This window comes from Antechinus flavipes, chromosome 2 (assembly GCF_016432865.1).
Source record: "Antechinus flavipes isolate AdamAnt ecotype Samford, QLD, Australia chromosome 2, AdamAnt_v2, whole genome shotgun sequence".
Classification (NCBI taxonomy): domain Eukaryota; kingdom Metazoa; phylum Chordata; class Mammalia; order Dasyuromorphia; family Dasyuridae; genus Antechinus; species Antechinus flavipes.
In genome coordinates, this window is record NC_067399.1 from 579092731 (window position 1) to 579115654 (window position 22924).

Below are 22924 nucleotides of genomic sequence, written 5' to 3' on the forward strand. Positions count from 1 at the left end.
AAACAAGCCGAGGGGAGGGGGTGACTCTGGGTCTGAGCCTCTCCCCAACGTTCTCTCCTGAGTGAAGGACTCTGAGGGAACTCATTTGACTAATCCAGCTGTCTGAATTGCAGCAGACATCCTCCCCACTTCCTCCCCCAGCCACCCACCTTCCCCTGGGGAGGAATGAATGAGGAGAAAAAGGGACAGTGGTCCTGAGCTCAGGTGGGGGACTCTGGGCCGTAGGAACCGCAGTCCCATTCACTCCCTTCTTTCTGCCGCCCCTGAGTCAGAGCCTAACTCTCATTTCCCGGCAGCCTTCAAACCCTCCTCAGAGAGCCCTGAGCCAGACTGAGCCGCTTCAGGGTAAGGGTGGGACTGGGGAGGAAGGATCCCCCAGCTCCTCACCTGCCACCGAGGCCCCCCTCCAGGCTCTGGTAATCCTCTTGGAGTCTCTCCTGGCAAGTTCTGCCGAGGCATTAGAGGTGAGCCCTTGCTGCTGGGCCCTGGAGCCAGGATGAGCATTTACAGCATTCCTGGGCATTAGGCTCTAGGCCCCTGGGGCCCAGACGAGCCCCCGCTGGGCCGGCTGGTTTCATCTACCTCACAGCCTCCGGTTGGAGTAATTACAGGTGTCGGTGTCAGGGTCAGAGACAGGGTTAATTTGGGGCTTGTCCTGGGGCGGGCAGATCTCATTAATGGGGTCCTGGGGAGTCCCAGAGGATGAACGAGGCAAATAGGGGATTAGGGACGGTTAGGGAGCTTGGAAGAGTAAGAGGGACCCTGCCCAACAGACTCTAGGCTCCTGAACCACTCCCTGCCCCACCCCCTCTCGGTAAGCTCTGTCTATGAGACAGATTCAAAGCTAGTTGAACGTCTCTTTGGGGGGAAATCATTGCACTCTCCTCCCCACCCTAAGAAGGGGATGACTTCCCATGATCCCACCTTCTTTTCTTTATACAGAGTAGGGAGGGGAACATTCATTGGGTTCTCATAGACAGAAAAGGACTTTAATTGAAGAGGTTTGTAACAGCCTGAGGATTGAATGCTCAACAGCAAGGGAGACCATAAAGACTGAGAATTGGCTGCCCTCCCACCCCCACAGCATTGAAGTTCTTTGGCCTCCAGGTGGGAATATTTAGAGAATCTTCTTCACTAAGGTGGAAGCCGAGGCTCTTTTATGTCAGGAACCCACCTCTGGGACCGACTTTAGCTGACACTGTCTTCTCAGAAACCATTGTTGTGCTATCTCCTGGACAGTCCCCTAGTGCCCAGAAGCCCCCGCTGCTTTTATTCCTCGAGGTAGGGGTGGGGGTCCTGAATCTCCCCGCGCTTTCTTCTGTCCGTTGTGTCTCAATATCTATTTTCAGAGTGCCTTTTTGCTTCTTTGTTGTGTACCTTGATTCCAACCCTGAGAAGTTCTCCAAAGTTCAGTCTTATGACTCCCTTGTGCTGAGCATTCAGTCAATCTGTCATCCTCAGGCTGCTAAGAACCCCTTCAATTAAAGGTTCTTTTCTGTCTATGGGAACCCAATGAATATTCCCCTCTCTTCTCTGTATAATTGGGGACTTGCCTAAAGAAGGAATAGACTACCCACCTCATGCTGTAGCAGAAAAGATTGGGAATTCTAAATTCTGGGCATTTTTACCAGGACTAGGAGGGTCGGGGAGAGTTGTCCTTGCAGGTGGGTTATCCTACCTGGAGAATGAATTCCATCGGTTTTCAACCCAGTCCAAGTTTCCACTCATTTTCCTCTTTCTCCCTCCCCCCATTAATAAATTTGATGCACAGATTCTCCAAGTCAAAGGATAGGGAAGAGAGCAAGGGGGGATGGGTTATTCAATAAAAGCCTTTGGAGGAAGAGGAGGAGGAGAGAGGAAGGAACAGAGAGCAGACAAAGTTGTAGGGGGAAATCACTTAACCCCAAACCCATCACAGATCTTTGGCGCCCACAGCCCTGACAGGGGCCAGCTGGAATGGGCAGGGGGAGGGGACCCCCTGAGTGTGGGAATTCAGGGAGATGGCCCCCTCCCAGGGGCCCAGCTGCCAGGACTTCCTGGGGTCAGGTGGGAGGCGGGAACTCGGGAGCCCCTTCCTCTCCAGCCCTCCCTCTCCCTGCCTTGGGTAAGGAGCCAGGGTTCATAGTTCTAACCCTCCTTCTGCTGACAATGGACTTCCTCTCCGGCTTGGATGGGTCAAATCCAGACCCAGCTACTTCTACTTCCAAGCAGGCTTCCTTACCTCCATTTGGGAGGGGGTGCTGTTAGAGGCAGGAAGCTCAAGAAGCTGACCTTATTAGATTTGGGAGCATCCTACGGTCCCCCAAGAATTTTCCTTCCCTTCTCCCTTCTTCCTCACTCCTGCCTAGAATATAAATCTAGGGTTTCGGGAGCCCCTGGTAACCCTCTCAGAACTGCTAGGCCAGCATGGATCTTTGCGGAAATCCCACAGCTCCCGCTCAAGAAGAAACCAAGGGGAGCTCTCTGGTTTCAGAGGAGGGGGCAGAAGGGTGATCCCTCACCTCCGGCCATGGGCTGTGGGCAGCACCTCCCCCTCCCCTCCAACCCCCCCTGACTCAGCGCCTGTGCCCGTGTCCCACGATCTCTCTGCCTCGTACCAACGGGCATCACGGACCCATCAGTCCCATAATTGAATATAAAGGCCTAGATTCTAGTGCAGGCGGCTACATTAATCACCAGCAACCTGGCAAGTGCGGCGATAGATCTTTCTCACACGCAAAACAGCTCATGTTAATCATTGCGGCTGATTTATTGTCTCCTCAGCCTCGTACATGAATTATTCACCGGGGCCGGGGAGGCTGGGACGAACCCGAGTCTGTCTCCGGAACAGTTGGGCACGGTGCAGGGCACGGGGTGGGCAGGGGGAGCAGGAGGGGGGCCGGGGGCTTGTTGCTGTGTGACGGGGTTTTGGGGGGTGCTTTTCCTCAGGGGAGGCAGGTGCTGAGACGTCTACAAAGAGGTTAGAAGAGGGTCCGACGTGGGGTTGGGGATTCTGGGGCTGGCTCTTCTCACCAAGACGGAAGGATACATCTCATTGTCTCTCCAGGTCAGCGCCAGCCCCAGAATTTCCAGAGAGAAAGGACTTTTACTCCCTTGGAAAGGGTCGTCGCTGGGAGAAGGACGGTCTGGTTGCTGAGGCATCTGGGGCTCCTGGGGGGAGAAATGTTACGGATTCAGAGAACTGACGCAGAGCTCACCAGCCCCCCGCACATGCCCCATCCCCCCAATGCCGACCAGGTCTGGCTGCTCAGGGCCGGCCCGGCCCAGGAAGCCGGATGTGGGTGTGTCCACTGGGGCACCTGGGGACCTGCCTCCCCCCGGGCCCACACTACCTGGCGAATGCTCTGATGGGCCCCTCCTGGGTAGAACCGGTGGCCAATCACAGGAGGTGGGCATACGGAGCAGTGACAGAAATGTCCACCAGATGGCAGATAGGAAGCCTAGGTGAATGCCAGGAGACAAGACAGCTTTTACAGGACACATGGTATTCTCTACCACCTGCCGGGCTTCTGTCCCCAGGTGGAGCTGGGGGCGGGACCGTTGGGAGGGTGGGAGCAGGATGACCGGCTCTCCCATTGGAAGAAACCATCTGTTCTCTAGACCTAACGCAGAGGGCTGTCGTCCCTTCCTCCTCTCACCCATCCCAGCCAACAAGATGAATGCCCAGTGACTCAGGCCATTGCTGCCTCCTTTGACCTGAGAGATGGCTGGCAAGATGGGATGTCTGTCCCTCTTAGGTTCTTCAATGTGACACAAAGTCTTATAAACGCATAATACTGAGCTCCTTCCAGGAGAAGAGTTAGCTATCCCCAAGTTTAGGATGGGAGAAAATGGGGATTAATAGTAGGAACTTGCAGGAGGAAAAACTGTCTTAACCCGGGACCCTGATTTTCAGACAGACTAGTCCGATGCTCTCAGTTCAAGGATCTGCCCCAAATCATTCTGAGCAAGCAACACGTAAAGGACCTCCTAGGGAGTATTTGTACAACGCAGGTCTCTATTCTGGGATCTTGGATAAGGGATAAAATGTGTCCAAGAGACAGAAAGATTGTTCCTGGCAGACAAAAGTGCCTTCACTGAAAACCCATGACTGAATCCCAGAGCAGCCCATCCAACTGATAGTATCCAATAGCCCATCTGAGCTCTACTCTCCCCCTTCATGTGGTTCATGAAGTCCTCTGGTTTTATACTCTAAAAAATAATCCATAGAGCTTCATGATAGCCTGGAATGGGGGAAGGCAATGTTTTCTAGTTGGATTCCCAAGAGCACCTGAGAGGTGCTGTAGGGGCTTGTTTAAGTTATTGCTCAACAGATCTCAGTCCCCAACTCCAAAATAATCGTTTGAAGTGTTGGGGATTTTTTTTTGTCCCAAACAGTGATTTCATAGGTGTTGAGATTTCATTTGCAGGCAACTAATTAGCTCATCTGTAGATCAGAGTTTCTAGAGAATTGCTTGGGGGTACTGAGAAATTAAATACTTGTCTTATACCCATGTAGCTGTGTGTCAAAGATAACACTTGAACCCAGATCCTCTAAGGCTTTCCCTTGATCCAATATGACAGACTGCCTGCTAATCATAACAGCAATTCATCTTTAGATAGCAATTTAGAGCTTACAAATTCATTTTTAGTAGGTAGCACAAGTATATCCCCATTTTACAAATGAGAAAACTGAAGTTCAGAGAAATTAAGTATTTTATAGGTGGCCACATAACTAACAGGCATCAGAACTCTAATTCCAACCTAGTTCAATATTCTTTGCATTACACATTAGTATTAATGAGGATTCCTGTATCTCTTCCAGGCTCCCCCAATATTCCTCTTCCTATGTCTTTTCACTCCTAACTCACTAACTTGAAGGGGAAGAGGGCTGAGTGTTTCTCTCTCTCTCTCTCTCTCTCTCTCTCTCTCTCTCTCTCTCTCTCTCTCTCTCTCTCTCTCTCTCTCTCTCTCTCTCTCTCTTTTCTCTCTCTCTCTTCTCTCTCTCTCTCCTCCTTCTCTCCCTCCCTCCTTCCCTCTCCCCCCTCTCTCCTTCCCTCTTTCCTTCTCCCCATCCCTTTCTCTCTCTCTTTAGCACAGGCCTTCAGTTTCCACTGCGGCCTCTACTTCAGTTCTTTTCCTGAAGCATTCTGCCCCTCCACCTTCACCCCATCCTGATCTCCAGGTAACCAATCTTGTTCTTCCCCTGTGTCAGCTCTGCCCCCTTCCAGATCTCTGCCCCCTTCCCCCTCTTCTCTCCTTCACAAATCCCTAGGAGAAAACCCCTCCCAGTGTCCCTGCCCTGCTCTTTTTCCCACTCAGCAGCTCAGGCCTGCCTCTAGTTGTCTGTCTTCACATCAACTCCTTGACTATGTCCCTCAAGGCCAGGCTTGTTTACACTCCCTATGTCCGAGAGGGTGTTTAAAGCCCCAATTACGTTCCTGCCTTCACCAAAACAAACAGTATCCAAGCCCCCAGGGTGGGACATGGCTCAGACAGGCTGGTGCCACAGGGGGCTGATGAAGGGGGTTGGGATGTGGGGGGTGGGTTGGGGGAACGGCAGTGGATGCCGGGATGGCTCTAGCCTCCACTGGGAAAGAAGGGGAGGGAGGGGGGAGGGCTGGGCTAGGTGATGAGAGCGTCTCCCCAGTCCCAAACTTAGCACCAGTGAGTGAATTTTCATTCCAGAGACTGGGGCACAGGGTAGGGAAGGGGAACCCACCATTATACGTGCTTAGGTGGCCCCTTTCTCTTTTGGACAGCTCTAACTGTCAGGAAGCTGGATTTTGTTTGGCTGGTTTTTTCCTACATCATGTCTATAAATTGCTCTGTGCCACTTCCATCTATTTCTTTTAGATCTGTCCTCTAGGGCTAAGCTGAGCAAATCCAATCCCTCTTCTATCTGACAGCCCTTCAAACACTTGAAGATGGTTATTATATCCCCCTAAGTCTTTTCTCGTCCATTCTAAGCAGTGCCGGCATCTCCAACTGAGCCTTCAATAGCGTGGTTTCCAGACCCTATGCCATCCTATTATACCTCCAGAAAATCTTCAGTGTGTCATTGTTCTCCCTAAAATTCAATACACAAAACTGAAAAGAGAACTCCAAGATGTCCTTCTGACTGGGTGGGAGAGAGCGTTCCCCACACATTGTGACGGTGATAGAGGCAGAGAAAGGGGTATTGGAGACAGGACATGGTGAGGTAATCCTGTGGTGGAAGGCACATGGTCCATAGTAGCATCCTTTTTCCTTTTTAGTGTAATGGTTGAATTAGGAAAGAAAGAGTCCTTTGATCCAGGGAGGGCTATTTCCCTTTGTGAATCCTGGCCCTTTTCCCACCCTTCCATTCCCGCCCCCATTAACTGAAATTTGTCAACTTAATTTAACTCAAGAAGAATTTATGAAGAACTTACTATGTGCTAATCCATGGAGATTGAAAAACAAAAATGAAATTTTCCTTAAAAACCTTACATTCTACTAAAAGGATACTTCCCATATACCAGTAAGTATGCAAACTATATATACATATGTGTATATATACACATACACACATTGATATCTATATATACACATGTATATATGTGTATGTGTATATATATAATCTCAAAGTAATTTTAGGAAGGGTGAGGAAAGACCATTAACTAGAGGAAATAAGAGGCGGCACCTGAGCTGACTCCTGAACTTGGACTAAGAATTCCAAGACTTGGAAGGGAAGATGGGAAAACCATTCCAAGTATAATAGGGACAATTTATGTCAAGGTGCAGAGCTGGAAGATGAAATGTGGAGTTAGGGAACAGAACATGGAAGGGAGATCTTTTAACATACAGAATTTGTGGAAAAGAGTAATTCACTATGTTTTTATCCCATGAGAGAAATATATGCTCTCTGTAGAACTGGTTGAGAGCCAGACTTTGGCACATGCTGGCTGTACTTTCTGCTGTCCAGGGTGGGACCCAAACCAAAAAGTTCTGGTTGTGTGGGACCCAGTCTAGACTCCTTCGGGGAATTTCTCGGCTCTAAAGAGGAATAGGGATAGGGAGCAGAGAAGTCCATTAGCCAGAAATCAGGCTGGGAGCCACAGACCTGAGTTCTAATTCTAACTCTGCCATGGGTTCTGTTTGTAATTCTGAGTCTCTGTTTTTCTTATCTGTCAAGGGCAAAAAATAATCCCCTCCTTTCAAGGTGACAATGTAAAAATGAAAGAAGAGAATGGGAGTGGAGAGGAGAGAAAGGGAGAGGAGAGCTCAGGTGTGCTGCTGATGGTGGGGTGAAGAGGATGAGAGGGGAAGGAGAGGAAAGAGTCCTTTCATTTTTTCAGATGTACATCTCCACATTTCATCTTCCTGCTCTGCACCTTGACATAAGATCATCTTTTCATTTTTCTCCATTCAGCTTTTAGCAGTCTGGGACTCCAAGACAGAGGCAGAGACAGGCAGAGAGAGAGAGAGAAGAGAGAGAGAGAGAGAGAGAGAGAGAGAGAGAGAGAGAGAGAGAGAGAGAGAGAGAGAGAGAAGAAACAAAAATAGAGATAGAGATTGGCATTACGTTTCTGGCCTAGAACCACCTAAATGTCCTACTTTTTGGTATCATTACTTTTCTGGGTATTTTCTTTGTCTTCTTCCTCCCTCTAGACTTTCACTCTGCCAGAGCAGTCATGTCCTCTCTAAGCATAAGAAGAAGTTCAAGTAAAGTAGAAGGAAGCAGGTTTTATACCTCTCTGCTGACTGCTGGGTTTTAGAAGAGTACCCCTTTGAGGTCTGGGAGAGGATCAGTGAATGAGACATGGCTCTAGTTCAACTATGGTCCTGGTCCTAGCCCAGAGACTATAAGTAGGAGAGGTAGGAAATAGAAAGGAAGGGAGGCAAACACTTGTTTCATTCACATTTTTGAACCTTTTTGCAGAAATCTGACCCCTCCCCCCCAAGAAAAAGGTACCCTGTAGGGTGGGAAGAGATAAGGAAGGAAATTTAGGTCTATTTATATGCTATTGTGTTACTAAGACTGTACAAAAAGCATATGGATGAGAGCATGTGTGTTTGTGCAAGCGAACCGGGGTGTGAGCAAAATATTGAGACTAAATGACAGTTGGTATGAACAAGTATGTTCATGTGTGCATATACAGCATTAAAACTAGGACGGGGGCAGGGAGAGGAGGACCGACATTTTTCACCGGGGAGCCAATTTTAAAGGATACCTTTGTGGGGTGTGCCTGAAAACAGCATAGCTTAACACCTTATTAGAATAAATAATTAGTTAAAATAGGACGGTGGCATCCTGGGGTGAGCTCCACCTGGTTGTCTTTTTCCTCTCCCTCACGTTGTGTCCATATCCTGGGTGTGGTTTGTGGTCCTTAATTGGGATGTAATAAATCTCCCTGTATTGTCCATGAGGTCTCTATGAAGGTCTATTTGTTTATCTCAGTGAAGAGAAAAGTCCTATGCCGAAGCATCCTGCCACCCCATGTCTCACTGCAGCCCTAGCCCAGGGCAGGCCATTTTCTGAGCAGATTGTCTGGTCAACGTCCTCGTCTCCTCTCAGAGACTTGAACTCTAATCCCACCAAAACCCTGCTCCACCAGTTTCTCCATTCAAACTAGAACAAGACATCTCTCTTGACAGGGAAAGTGGAGGGTCAACTTGCAATTAGGATGGGGAAATTCCTAATCAGTCTCCAAAACACGCCGGAACAGGTGGAAAGGGACATTCGAAGAAGCTGATCAAGAAAACCAAAAGGAAATTCCAGGAGCTCCTGCATCCGACTGAGCGAGAAAAGGGCGAGAGGTGTGTGGATTTCTGAGATGCACTTAGTTAGAGTGGGGATTCAGGTGTGAGGGTGGTACAGGACACAAAGCGGTCCCATTAAAGGGAGCTCGAAACCAGCAGGATCTTGTCCCTATTTGGGGCCACAGCAAGGGACAGAGCCAGCTCTCTGTAGGTCACTGAGCAGAGACAGGACCAAGGAGAGCACACACGCCTTGAGGCTCGCCAAGGGGGCTGAAGGAGGAGCTTCTGCGGGAGTTACAACCATCTCTGTGATTGAACAGTCTTTAGGCAAGGGGGCCCTCCAGGAGGACTGAGACTGGTTGGGTCTCTAGCATACTGTTGGGACCTGTTACCGATGCAACAAAGGAAAGCGCCTCCTCCCAACTGCAGATTGATTGCGCAGAGAATGAGACAGAGATGGGGCCAAGGCCAACATCAGGAGACAGGGGTGGATGCCAGGGATTGCAGAAGAAGCTGGGATCTGGTCTTAGCCACGTCATCAAGAACTTCAGCGGGGACAGGACCAGACTTGGCTTACCTACCCCCTTCAAGAGTTTCAGAGGGAAATCAGGTAGCCCTGTCATGAGATCCAAAAAAATTCTAAATACAATAACTATATGCCCAAGAAGTAAATCTAGAGTCAAAGCTCGACCCCAAGCCTTTCTGACTCCAAGACCATCCTTCTCTATTCACTGTGAAAGATATTTCCTCCAGAAGAAGAGTTTTAACGCCACCGTAAGTATAAAAAGAATCATGGGGGTAGGGGTGATAGATAGGGCAGGATCTGCCTCTTCTAATCCCTCCCCCAAAGACTCCAAGAGTGACTGGAAAAAAATAAGATGTTTTTAAAAAAGAGAAAAAGTAGAAGTCTTGAGGGGGGGAAATAGAAGGAAAAAAAATAATTTAAAATAGTAAGAAGAAATCCTTACTCATGTAGCAGATTGCCTTAAAAAAAACTATTGAATAATTCTGTGAAATAACATGAAATAATAGAACAAAATCAAAAGGTTTTAAAATTAAAACATATAAAGTACTCATCAAAAACATTTGACCTATAAAATAAGTCGAGAGAGAATTTAAATCTCTGGACTCTCTAAAAACTATGACCAAGGAACTTGGATGTCACATTCCAATAAATTATAAAATATTATCATTTAGATCAATTTTAACTACAGGATGAAAATTAAAAAAACAAAAAACAAAACACTAGTTATTTCCTGAAGAAAACCCCACTCTGAAGCCTACATTCTCAGCATGCAGAAACAAAAATTTAAGTACTGAGGAACTCTAGTCAGAATCACATAAGACTACATTGGACCTAAAAATAGGAAGAAATTTTGGATTATGATGTTCCAAAAAGAAAAAGACTCACAACTAGAAAAACTTAGCCTGCAAAACAGAATAATTCTATAGGAGAGAAAATAGACTTTGCATAGACTGCTGAACTTTCACTCATTTCTGATGAAAAGACTAGTACTGCTAGAATCTTTGAAATGCAAACAATGGAGATAAATGAAACTTAGGAAAGTAAATAAGTTTCAAGCATTTAGAAGGGGTTTACTAATGATTAAATACTTAGTTTCTAATAGGAGAAAGAATTCCTTTCAGAATTCTTTTGCCTTTAAGAATCACAGAGGTAGTAAAGAAAGACAAACACAGGGAATGGGGTGATGTTGCTCTAATGATTTTGAGAAAAAGTAAGTCAGGAGTAGGAACAGTAGATGCAGAGGTGTCATCTATCTACCTGTTACCCTCCCACTAAAAAGTTTTTCAGGTTGTGACTTTTTTCTGAAATTTATTCGGACATCCATTGCAGACAGGAAGTCAAATGGCTTTTGGGCCCAGTCAGACTCTGATCTTTACCTCTATGAAAATGCCAAAAAGTTAAATTCACCAACAACCACACCTGCCTAGGTGAGTTCCTATCCACAGGAAACGCCAGGTTTGAATTTGTTCATTCCAGGATTCCAGAAGCTCCAGGATTCTCACTCCAACTCTACACTCAACAACAAAATTAGGTTTCTAGGTTTCCTACAATGCCATTCTTAACTTCCTTCCCATTTGGTCATGAATGTGTCTTCCCTCCCCACTGAACTCACTGGCTCGTTCCTTTTTAAGTTAGATTAGGACTGAGTTATCTAGGTTCCCAAGACTTGGCCGCTCTCTCCCTCTGAAAATGACAGACAGGCAGAATCCTGCCTCCTTTACTCTCTCCAAATTCCCATCTACCCCAACCCCAGGTCATACCCCTTTAATGAAGATCCCTGCAACGGGCTGCATGTTAAAAGCTTTCAGGTGACCTGTAGCAATGGAAACATACTGTCTTATTTACACATTTTTATTTTCTTGGTTTGGACAAGATGGTGAGTCGGGGCTTGGTGATATTGTAAGAATGAAACACCAGAGAAAGAGGCTAGAAAAGTGAGTGAGTTTGCTCCAGCATGTGCAGGTGGATGCATCTTCAAATTCACAGCTAGCGAGAGAAAGGACAGGAGAAAGAAATGGTTGTTCTGAGAAATCAGATACCATGGTACATGGATCTCAGATTGTGGTTTATGCTAAATCTTCAGAACTTTAATTAAGGGTGAGGTTAGAAACTTCGATGCAATTCAATCGGCATTTAAGTAGATTTCATTTAGACCCATTTATCATGGTATATTATTGCTGAATGCCTATATTTTCTTTCTCCTTTTGTAGGAACCCTTAAAAAACCCATCCATATATATATGGCATGGCTAATGTGGGAATTTGTTTTACTTGACTCTCCATGTTTATGAAAATATGAGTTGCATTTTGTTTTTTAACTTTCTCAATTCAGGGAGGAGAGATGGATTCACATACGTGAATCTGAAAACAAAATTTAATTGAAATAAGGGAAAGAAAAAAAGAAGGAATAGAAAAAAAGAAATAAGAAAGGAGGAATGGAAGGAAGGAAAAAAGAAATACTCTGCAGAATAAAATAAGGCATTTTTTGTTGTTTTAAAGAGAGAGGGAAAAGGTATCAGAAGCGGCAGGAGGAGGAGAGGTAATTAGGGCTTGGGTACAACAGATTTCTAAACTCCAGGAGTTGGTTTTGGGGAATCAGAAAAGTTAAGTAAGATCAGGATGCTACAAATCCTGGTTCAGGAATCAGTGAAGGCTTAGAAACAGTGAAAGGTGAAGGCCCTGGAGCTAAAACACATTATACACCCCCCTTTGTATTCTACATTCTACTTTGCCCAAGTGGCCTACTTACGATTGCCCTGGACACAATCTCCTTCTGTGCTTCTCCACGAGTCTGCCTTCCATGCCTAGAAGGCTCTTCTTCCCCTTCTCTACCTCTTGGAATCCCTACCTCCCTTCAAGGTTAGCTCAAGGGCTGCCTCCTTCAAGAGGCCTTTCCCCATCCCTCTAGTTGTTCATGCCCCATCCCATCCTGTATTTACTTTAGTTGTAAAAATAGTGTATTCTCTGGCTCTCCTCCCTTCCCTCACCCACACTGAATGAAAGCTCCTTGAAGGACTAGACAGCTTAGGACAGTGCTTGGCACATAGCAACTACTTAATAAATGCTTGTTGATGGATTAATTGATTGTTTGAAGGATAAGATCCTTCAAGATAGATGTGCCTGTTTGGTTTTTATTTTCTTCTTTCTTTTTTAAATCTTCATCACCAAGGACGGAAGAGGCAGGGAGGTATAATGTCCAAAAGCTAGGAAGGCCTGGCTGAGATTGATAAATACTGACTCTTGGACTGTAATCAAATCATTTAATCTCTTAGTGTATTGGACATCCAAGACCATAAACTTCAGAGAAGATTGGTAAGAGGGAGTTTCCTCAGCTTCGAGTACTCTATGACAATAAAACTATGGGTCTAATCTCTGTCTCTATTCATACAAGAAATGGCTCACTGGCTCAAGAAGGAACATATTCATAAAGAAGGAATGGAATGTAAAAATAATAATAATAATAATGAGGTAGCAATAAAAGTAAGAAATTATTTTAAAAAGAAAGATAAATTTAACTCAGATTAACATAGAAAGTCTAAGAAGCTTGTCAGTGAATCTAAGTCCAAAGCCTAAATATTCCATGCAGAGCAGATGACATAACCTTGGACCTGGAAAAGGAAGAGGAAAGGCTTGAGGCATTTTTTCTTAAAAAGCTAAACACTGAGTACTTCAGAGATAACTCCCAAATTTTTCAAACTGTTGTTACCACCACAAAAGGCTTACTGTCATAGAATATAAAACTAAAAACATGTTTAAAAATAAATAATCTAAGGGCAGCTAGGTGGTACAGTGGATAGAGCCAGAGAGGCATCGAGATCCAAGTTCAAATTCTGCCTCAATCAGGCTAGCTGGGTAACCCTGCTCAAGTCATTTAACCCTGATTGCTTCAAAAAAAAAAAAAAACACCCAAAAATGAAGAATCTAACTCCTCTGTTTTACAGAAGAGGAAACTGAGACCCAGGGAAAGGAAAAGCTTTAGATAAGCCATTTTATCTCATCTTTAAAATGACTAGATGGCTTTCAAGGACCTTTCCAGCTCTAACACACTATTTGCTATAATTGTTCCCTTTATCTCCATTATCATTGCTTCATTGCCCTACTACTATATTTTGGACACAGTAGTTGCTTAATTAGTGTTGACTGAATGGAATTTCTCTAGATCTTGCTCCTATCATAAGGGTATGAAGAAGTAGGAATCTTGGAGACCAGTGGCCGTCAAGGATTGGATAGGATACAATAAACCTGAATTGAGGATAGGGGTGTTGGTGACCAAAATTTTATGTGTGTGTGAGAGAGAGAGAGAGAGAGAGAGAGAGAGAGAGAGAGAGAGAGAGAGAGAGAGAGAGAGAGAGAGAGAGAAACATAAGAGAACACAGGAGAACAGGAGAGGGGGAGGAGAGTGCTAGCCTGGAGTCAAGAGACCTGTACTCAAGACCCCATTATGCCTTTTGCTGAGTAGATGATGCTGGACAAGTCACCACTTTTCTCATTTATGAAATTAGGGAAGTGAACTTGTCCTAAAAAATCCTTTCCAAGATCCAAGCCAGGAATTTGCAAAAGCAACAAGAGGGGAAAAAAAGGAAAAAGTTTGAGGTAAGTCACTATGAACAGGTCCAAGACAATATCACGATTCTTGGTGAGGGAGTTGAAGCAAAAGATTTAATCATCATCATCACTATTATCATCACTATCACTCTCGCTACCACACCATCATTATCATTATCACACCATCATCATTGATAGCATTTTTATAGTACCTCAAGGTTTAAAATATTATCTTATTTAAAATACTATCTCATTTTCTCCTCACTTAAGAAATACTAGTATTCCCATTTTATACATTGAGAAATTTAGACAGAAATTAAGTGACTTGTCAAGGCTCACAACTAGTGCCTGAGGTGGTCTTTGTAACTCCAGGTGTAGTGATCTATTCTTCCATCTAGCATCTAATAACTTGTCTTCCTTCCTTCCTTCCTTGTTTCCTTCCCTGTTTGCTTCCTTCCTTCCTTCCTTTCTCCTTCCCTCCCTCTCTCTCTCTCTTTCTTTTTTTCTTTCCTTCTTTCTGGCAATCAGGGATAAGCAACTTGTCCAGTGTCATACAGTTAGTAAATTTCTGAGGCTGGATTTGAATGAATAGCTTGTCTCTTGAATAGATCAAATGTTTATGGCTGGAAGGGACCTCAAAAATCATCTTGTTCAATTCCTTCATTTTTAAAGAAGAGCAAATTTTAAAGAAGATAAAAGAAGTAAAGTGAGTTACCTAGGTCATACACATCAGAGATGGTATTTGAACTCAGGTGCTCTGAATAAAAACCACATGTTCTGGAAAGAGCCTGTAAAATAATGGGATTTTTAGCAGAAAAACTGTCATTATCTTCATGTGTATTTCCATAAAATGATAATGTCTCTAACTTCACCAATTATCTTCTTCTTTTTTACCTCATATGCACCAAAAAAAAAAAGTTTGTTTAAATTACTTAATTCCTTATCATATCACCTGAATTAGCCTCACTTCCATCTCCATCATCATCCCTATCTCTATTATGAAATCTTTATTGATTTTTTGTTTGAAATGTGTAGCTAGGTTTTACTCAGAACAAACAGTAAATCACATCCTTGGGGAATTTATATTTATTCCTTTGTGACTCTTGGAGAAACAGAGGCAGGAGACAAGAGAACAATAACACAAGTGGTTAAATTAAAAAAAAAAAAACTATAAGAATTTCCAAGGCCCAGGGTCCGCTGCTCCTTAAAGGATCAGATAAATTCCAGATCCATTCCAAGATGACACTATCCTCAAGTTTCTCTCTAAATCTCTGAATGTTTGAAATCCTTTGCTCTGTCCAGCCCAAAATTCAGTGTTCTATTCACCTTAATCATTGTTCCTGAACTTCCAAACTTTTGCCATTATTTGAGAGTCTTAAAGGCTCAAGCCTCTTTTCTCTTAATTTTAATATCTTCTTTAATAGAATCTAGAAGGTCTGTGTGACTCCTCACATTACCGAATTTGCTTCTCCTTTTCTTACTCCCAGTTCAAAAATATTGGTCTTATCATGATTTTCTCAGAAAAAGCCCCTTTCAGAATGAGTTCTCTTTATTTCAATTTTTCACCAGGAAATCAGCTTCTACGGTTAAAGTTATCCTACTGTCAAGTTATAAAATTCTCAACACTCAAGGGCCACTATTTGAGCCTCGATCTCCATCTTCATAAACCCAAATCAGCAGTAGCTTTCTAAGTTGTTGCCCTATTTCTTTAGTCAAGTGAAGAAAGACTGAACCTTGTTTTCTACTTGCAGGAGCAATGCAGTGGAGATAGGATACCAATGGAATTGTCCAAGATTTTGAAGTAAATTCTAAACCCTTGCTTTGCCTTGCTACCTGTGTAGCACCTAATCACAACTGCCATAGCAAGGAATAATTATCATAAAATAATAGCTTATATTTATGTGGAAGTTTGTGGTTTTCAAGATATTTTCTCAAAAGAACCCTATAAAAGGTGTCCATTTTATAGACATATTTTCTCAAAAGACCCTTATAAAAGGTGTCCATTTTATAGATGAGAAACTAAAGCTCAAGAACTTGATTTACCCAAGATTACAAAGTTTGTAAATATAGATATGTTCCCATCACCTAAAACAGAATCCTTGAACAGTGTCAAATTCACAAAACACCCGCAAAAATGTATGTAACTCCTCCTCAGAACCTTCAATTTGTTATAGGAATCCAAGGATAAAGAGTCTCATAGAAACAAATGTTTGGGTTTGGGCTGTTTGAGAGAGCTAAGAAATGGAACCAGAATCTATCCAAAAAAGATAATAACATCATATTACTTTTATCTACATGCAGATTCATAACAATGGCTAAGATTTATATAGCACTTATCTCATTCTATTCCAACAACCCTTGAAGTTAGATGATGTTATTATCTTAAATGTTTACAAATGAAGAAACTGAATTAGGCAGACATCAAGGATCACCCCAGTAATAATTATTTCGGCATTTTTTTTTTTTGCTGAGGCAATTGGGGTTAAGTGACTTTCCCAGGGCCATACAGCTAGGAAGTGTTAAATGTCTGAGGCCAGATTTGAACTCAGGTCCTCCTGACTTATTTCAGCAATTTTTAAATGAAGGTCTTCCTGACTCCAAGTCTAGCACTCCCTCCCTACACCATCTAACTATTTCTAACCACCACATCCTCTAGATTCTCTTACCACCGTGTATGTGTGTTTATGTGCGTTACTGAAAATGTTTAATACTAAGTAATCTGTCCTCTGCACCTAGCATCTGTAAAACAAAGAGCTGACTGACAACCTCTGATCACTGCCAGCTATAACAATAACAATTTTCTTTCTATGAAAGAAAATAACCAATGCTATTGACCAACACAAAATAACAATATATTATGAATATTTACTATTGATAATTTACATGCTGATAGTCCTCAATTCATCCAATATTTGGGGAGGGAATCATTTATGAATCAAGTTTTTGTAAATTGAGAAAAAGCATCATGTAGTGGAATGAATAATAGCTTTATGACTGTGTTGGCCACTTAATACCTGTGTTAACTTGGCCAATTCATGTAAGTCTTTCTGGTCTCAGTTTTCTCACCCTATGAAGTGAGGGGTTAATCTAAGTATCTAAACGTTGCTTCTGATTCTATAATATTTTGAATTTCATTTTAGATATATCCCATCCCTCACCCTGGGAACTGAATGGATATTTAAAAGTTTTAAAATAATAAGAGAGATGCAAACTAAAACAATTCTGAGGCTTACCTCATAGCCATCAAATTGGTGAAGATCATAAGAAGATTGAAATAGGCACACCAATACATTGTTGGTGAAGCTATTAATCATTGCTAACTTTCTGGATAACAATGTGAAGTTATTCAAGAAAAGTTACTAAGCCATTCATATCTTCCCCTATTAATTCTTCTACTGAATGTAGCCACAAGAATAAAATACCTATATATCCCAAACTTTTTGTGTTAGCAAAAAAGGAGTAGTGAAAGAAAAGTGGGTGCCTGTAAGTTAGGGAATGAGTGAATAAATTGTGAAATATGCATATACTTGAATATTATTTCACTGTAAGATATTTTTATGCAATCATAGGAACTTAGATATATATGAACTGATGCAGAGTGAAGCAACCAGAATCTGGAAAAATACAATATACACAATTGTAATTATGTCAACAAAAGCAACATTTGAAAGCATCTGAACTCAGATGAATTGTAATTGTAGTCTCAGAAAGCTAAGAAAGAAACACATTTTCCTTACCTTAGTAGAAGAATGGAGTGGGGGTGGGGACTACAGATTTGGCATGCTTCATGAGCTCTCAGATGTCTTCACTATGTTGATGTTCAACTGTTTTTTCTTCTATGTTACTGAGGAGAGTTCAATGTGAGGTTCCTGGGAAGGGACTAGGATATAAAAACAAAAGACATCAATAGACCTTTTTAAAAAAAAAATAACGGATCCTTGCCGGAAATTCTTTTATAACACAAAGATCTCTCTCCTAGACTCCTTATCTGTCTGCAAGTCTGGATTTTCACATACTGAGTTTACTTATACTAAGGTGCAGAGGTCGTACATTCCAGAGCCAGGGAGAAATGACTTTTGGATTATCTGCTATTTTGAATTTTGCATGTGTATGTTGGTTTGTTCATCCTGTCTTCCCCAACCAGTTTTTCCAGCCCCTGATTCTGCTCAGAGAGAAGCTCTCTTACCTCTCTTTGGAGGTGGGGAGATCACTAACAGTGACAAACTTTAGATCAAGAAAGTTGACTTACATAATTCTTTCAGGTAATGGCTTTACTCATGGCTGTCCTGTTCTTCTTTCTCCTACAGGATGCCTACTGTGCCCATGGGATGGCTATAAATTGAGTTCAGTCTCTGTTGACTTCACAATTTGGACCCAAAAGTACTTTACTAAGTAACCAACGACTGTAGTCCCTCCATTCCAGTCCTTCCTCCAGCTAGGGATAAGGGTTCAATTATCTGATTTTCACACACACACACACACACACACACACACACACACACACACGGAAAAGTCTGTTTCACCAAGCAGGATGGAGTTCTTTTGTTCTGTCCCATGGGAATCCTATCACCCAAGAATGATGGCAGGGCTCATTCATCCAATCAATCAGCAGTTCGATCTTTTTCTCTCTGATCTTCAGATCTCTGAATACCACCAAAACTTTACACTGCGTGTTCTGTGACTATCTCTAAAACACTAATCAGCATTTACTGTCTTCTCCTATGCTAAGCCCTGTGCTTAGATCCACTGTGGAAAATACCTTGAAAGAAGAGACATATCCTTGCCACACTCTCCCTTTCCTCTAGGGAGCTCACATCCAGTTGAATAATTCAGATTTGGAAAAGTAGATCAATTCAAGTAGTAGATCATTCTGGAGGTGGAACATTAGGAGAACCGTTTGTGGTATAACCACAATGATGTAAAGTACAATAACTTTAAAAAGCATCCCATCTCAGATTGATGCAGTGATGAATCATAACTTGAATAAACTGTTGGTAAAGCATGCTTTCTTCCTTTCAGGAGAAAGGTAATGGATTATAAATTTGGAATGTGACATACATATGCTAATTTGTTTTGCTTTGTGGTCCTTTTTTTTTTCCCCAAAGGAGAGTTCTTTGGAGGCAGGTCATTAGGAAATGACAGAAATGCTTTTAAAAATAAAACACCAATAAAATTTTTACTTACCTTCTTTAGAAAAGAAATAATTCATACCACCAGGTAACATGTACTCAGATCAATTAAACACTCTTAGAAGATCTGACAGTTAAGGAAAGGTATTTACTTAGCCATACCAGGGAAGAATATTCAACAAAGATATACATCAAAGACATCAATTTGATTCAGCTGAGTACAATTCCCCTGTCTGTACATTGCCTCTGTACATTGCCCATGGCAGTCCAAAAGTCAAGTGTTGGAAGCCAATTTAACTCTTCAGGGCTTTAAAAAAAATTGCTGGTTTTTTAAAAATAAATTTTATTCTGAACTCTTAAATACCAAATACAATGAGCATTTCTGTATACAAAGTAAAACAGGGAAAAAATGTACATAAGACTAGGAGTCTCTATTATGTATATCTTGCTTTTCTTTTAAACTACATAAATTCAATAACTTTCAAAGTTATGTTGCCTATCTCTGTTTCTTTCTGACTTTCTTTTTGTTGTCTTTTATTCAAGAAATACTCTAATGACCCTCTTCTCTTTTTTTTCTGGTACCTATCAAACACTTCTCCCTCCTATCTTTCCACATTGTGAAAAGAAAAAAGAAATACAAAATTTTGTAACAATTATTCATAATGAAGCAAAGCTAATTCCACATTGGCCATGTTGGAAAGATGTCTCATTCTGCAATTTGAGTTCATAACCTGTTTGCCAAGAATATGGATAGCATGTCTCATCCTCATTGCTCATTGCATTGATCAGAGTTCTTAAGTCTTTCAAAGTTTATCTTGTCATTTTTAATGTGTCAATTGTTTTCCTGGTTCTGCTCATTTCACTCTGCATCAATTCATACAGTTCTTCTCAGGCTTCTCTGAAATTGCCCTCTTCATCATTTATTACAGTACAATAGAATTCTATTGTATTAATGTATCACAACTTATGTAGTCATTCCCCAATATATGGGTATCACCAGTTTCCAGTTCTTTTCTATAACAAAATGAACTATTATGTACGCATGGATCCTTTTCTTCTATCTTTGATATCTTTCTGATATAGACCTGGTAAGAAATATATATACCATTATGTATATATACCATTTTACATATATACCATTATGTAAAAGATTCCCAGTTTAATGAGTTTTGGCACATAGTGCTACTTTGGTTTCCAGAATAGCTGGACCAATTAATAGCTTCACCAGTAATGCATTAATGTGTCTGTCTTCTCTCCACTCCTTAAGCAATTGTCATTTTCCTTTTTTTAAAATCATCATTAATGATTTGAAGGGTCTGAAGTAGGATGTCAGAATTGTTCTTATTTCAATTTCTAGAACTATTAGTAATTTGAATATTTTTAAAATTGGGTCGTGGTTATACCAAGATCAATTCTGAAAGACATGGCTCTTTTCAACAGTGAGATGATTAAGGCCAGTTACAATGATCATATGTTGAAAAAAGCTATCTACATCCAGAGAGAGGACTGTGGGAAATGAGTGGGGATCACAACATAGTGTTTTCACTCTTTTTGTTATTGTTTGTTTGCATTTGGCTTTCTTTCTCAATTATTTTTCCTTTTTGAACTGATTTTTCTTGTGCAGCACGATAATTGTATAAATATGTATAGAAAAATTACATGTTAAACATATATTGGACTATTTGCCATCTAGGAGAGGGGGTGGTGAAATGGGGAGAAATTTGAAATTTTCTTTTTTATTTTGAAAATAAAAAGTTTTCATAAAAAAATATGGTGGTATAGCATGGCTTTTTTTTCTGTCGAAAACTTCATTTCTTGCTTATAGCTGTTCTAGTATATTGGAATCAGTTTCTTTCTTACATATCTTGAACATAAGACATTTATCAGAGAAGCTTGATGCAAAGATTCCCTCCCTTGATTATTTTCCTTCTAAATTCAAATATTTTGGTTCTGAAAAAAATCTTTTAAATTTTTTTTTATAATCAAAAGTGTCTATTTTATCTTCTGTGATGTCTTCAGTTCCTGCTTTGGTCATAAATTCTTCCTTTAGCCATAGTCATAAAAGGTGCTTCTTTTCTTGTTCCAATAATTTATTTATCTAAAACATAGCTCCTTTATTGCTGCATTCATGACCTTAAATAAGCTATTTCTCTTCAAGGGACCTCACTATTATAATCTGAAAAATTAATATGTCAGATAAGATGATTTTTAGGTCTCACTCTTGCTTTGACATTCTACAATCCTAGGATTCCAAAGTTTTATGTATATTTATTAATATGTATTTCCATAAGTAATTGAGTATGTAAATATATGAATTTGCATACAGGGAGGGGTAGTGATCTATCCAGTAACTCTGGTTCCCAATTATAATGATACCATACTAACCAGGCTAGATTGTGGCATTAATCAGTTAATTAATTGTCTAGAACTACACAGGTAGTCAGTGTCTAAGATAGAATCTGAACAGGTCTTCCTGACTTCAAGTCTAGTACACTATGTACTGATCAAGCCAGCTGCTCCATGAAGGGTGGGGAGAATAGAAGGATTTTTGATGAGATGGAGGAAAGAGATATCACTATCAGCATCTGATGGAGGAACAACATAAAACTGACAAGTAGAGAGTGCTTGTATACTTGTACAAGTATAGCCTTGTACAAAAGAAATAGAAAGAAAAAAAGTCATAGTACTGAGATGGCACAAATGGTTTCAAACAACTCAATTGAAAGGTTAGGTATCCTCATGCTCTGTAGTAATTTCTCTCCATTATTTTAGAATGGAATCCCCTAATCTTTATATACCCAAGAGGAAAACAGAAAGCTCTATCAGACCTCATGACCTATTCCCATTGATTTTTCTTTCTTATGGTGTACCACATGGTTGTTTCTTGGTTATCTTGGTCCAATCTCTCTCTCTCTCTCTCTCTCTCTCTCTCTCTCTCTCTCTCTCTCTCTCTCTCTCTCTCTTTCTCTCTCTCTCTCTCTCTCTCTGTGTGTGTGTGTGTGTGTGTGTGTGTGTGTGTGTTTTAAAAACATCTCCCCACTCACCTTGAAATATATATAACATTCCTATATATTTCAACTCAGAGTATTCCTTTCCTTTCCTTTCCTTTCCTTTCCTTTCCTTTCCTTCCTTTTCCTTTCCTTTCCTTTCCTTTCCTTTCCTTTCCTTTCCTTTCCTTTCCTTTCCTTTCCTTTCCTTTCCTTTCCTTTCCTTTCCTTTCCTTTCCTTTCCTTTTTCCTTTCCTTTCCTTTTCCTTTCCTTTCCTTTCCTCTCCTCTCCTTTTTCCTTTCCTTTCCTTTCCTCTCCTCTCCTCTCCTCTTCTCTCCTCTCCTCTCCTCTCCTCTTTCCTTTCCTCTCCTCTCCTCTTTCCTTTCCTCTCCTCTCCTCTCCTCTTTCCTTTCCTCTCCTCTCCTCTCCTCTCCTCTCTCTCTCTCCTCTCCTCTCCTCTCCTCTCCTCTCCTCTCCTCTCCTCTCCTCTCCTCTTCTCTCCTCTCCTCTCCTCTCCTTTCCTTTCCTTTCTTTTCCTTTCTTTTCCTTTCCTTTCCTTTCCTTTCCCTTTCCTCCACAAACTGGGGCTAAATATAAGTCTATTGTATTTTCCTCATATCAAAATTCTATTTGCTTCTCTGTGACTGCCTGACTCTTTACTCTGGAGCCAGTGTGAGGAATAAATCTTATTCCTCCTTCACACAATATTCTTCCAAATTCTTGAAGACTGTTATTTTAAAACTAGTAAAAACTTACTCTTCTCCAATCCAAACATCTTTATCTCCTTCACTTCCTGCTCACAAGGTATGATGTCAAATCCCTTCAATCTCATAATAACCCTACTCTGAATGTTCTCCAATTTATCAATGTCTTTCCTAAAATGTGGTGACCAGTATTGAACACAGTACTCCAAATGGGACCTGACCAAGGCAGAATACAGTGGAATCATCATCTAGGTACCTTGTTTCTCTTTGATGTACCACAAGGTTACAAAATTACATTCCCTTTCTTGATGACCATGTCACATTGTTAAA

General features: G+C 41.7%; 1 long non-coding RNA gene across 1 annotated transcript; it reads right to left on the reverse strand.

Moving 5' to 3' along the window:
* Nucleotides 1-2730: 2730 nt before the first annotated feature.
* On the reverse strand, nucleotides 2731-17740 carry LOC127551497 (uncharacterized). The gene is made up of 2 exons (XR_007951109.1): nucleotides 17511-17740; nucleotides 2731-3150 (listed from the first exon to the last, which is right to left on the reverse strand). It is a non-coding gene; the product is annotated as an uncharacterized LOC127551497 (long non-coding RNA).
* Nucleotides 17741-22924: the final 5184 nt, after the last annotated feature.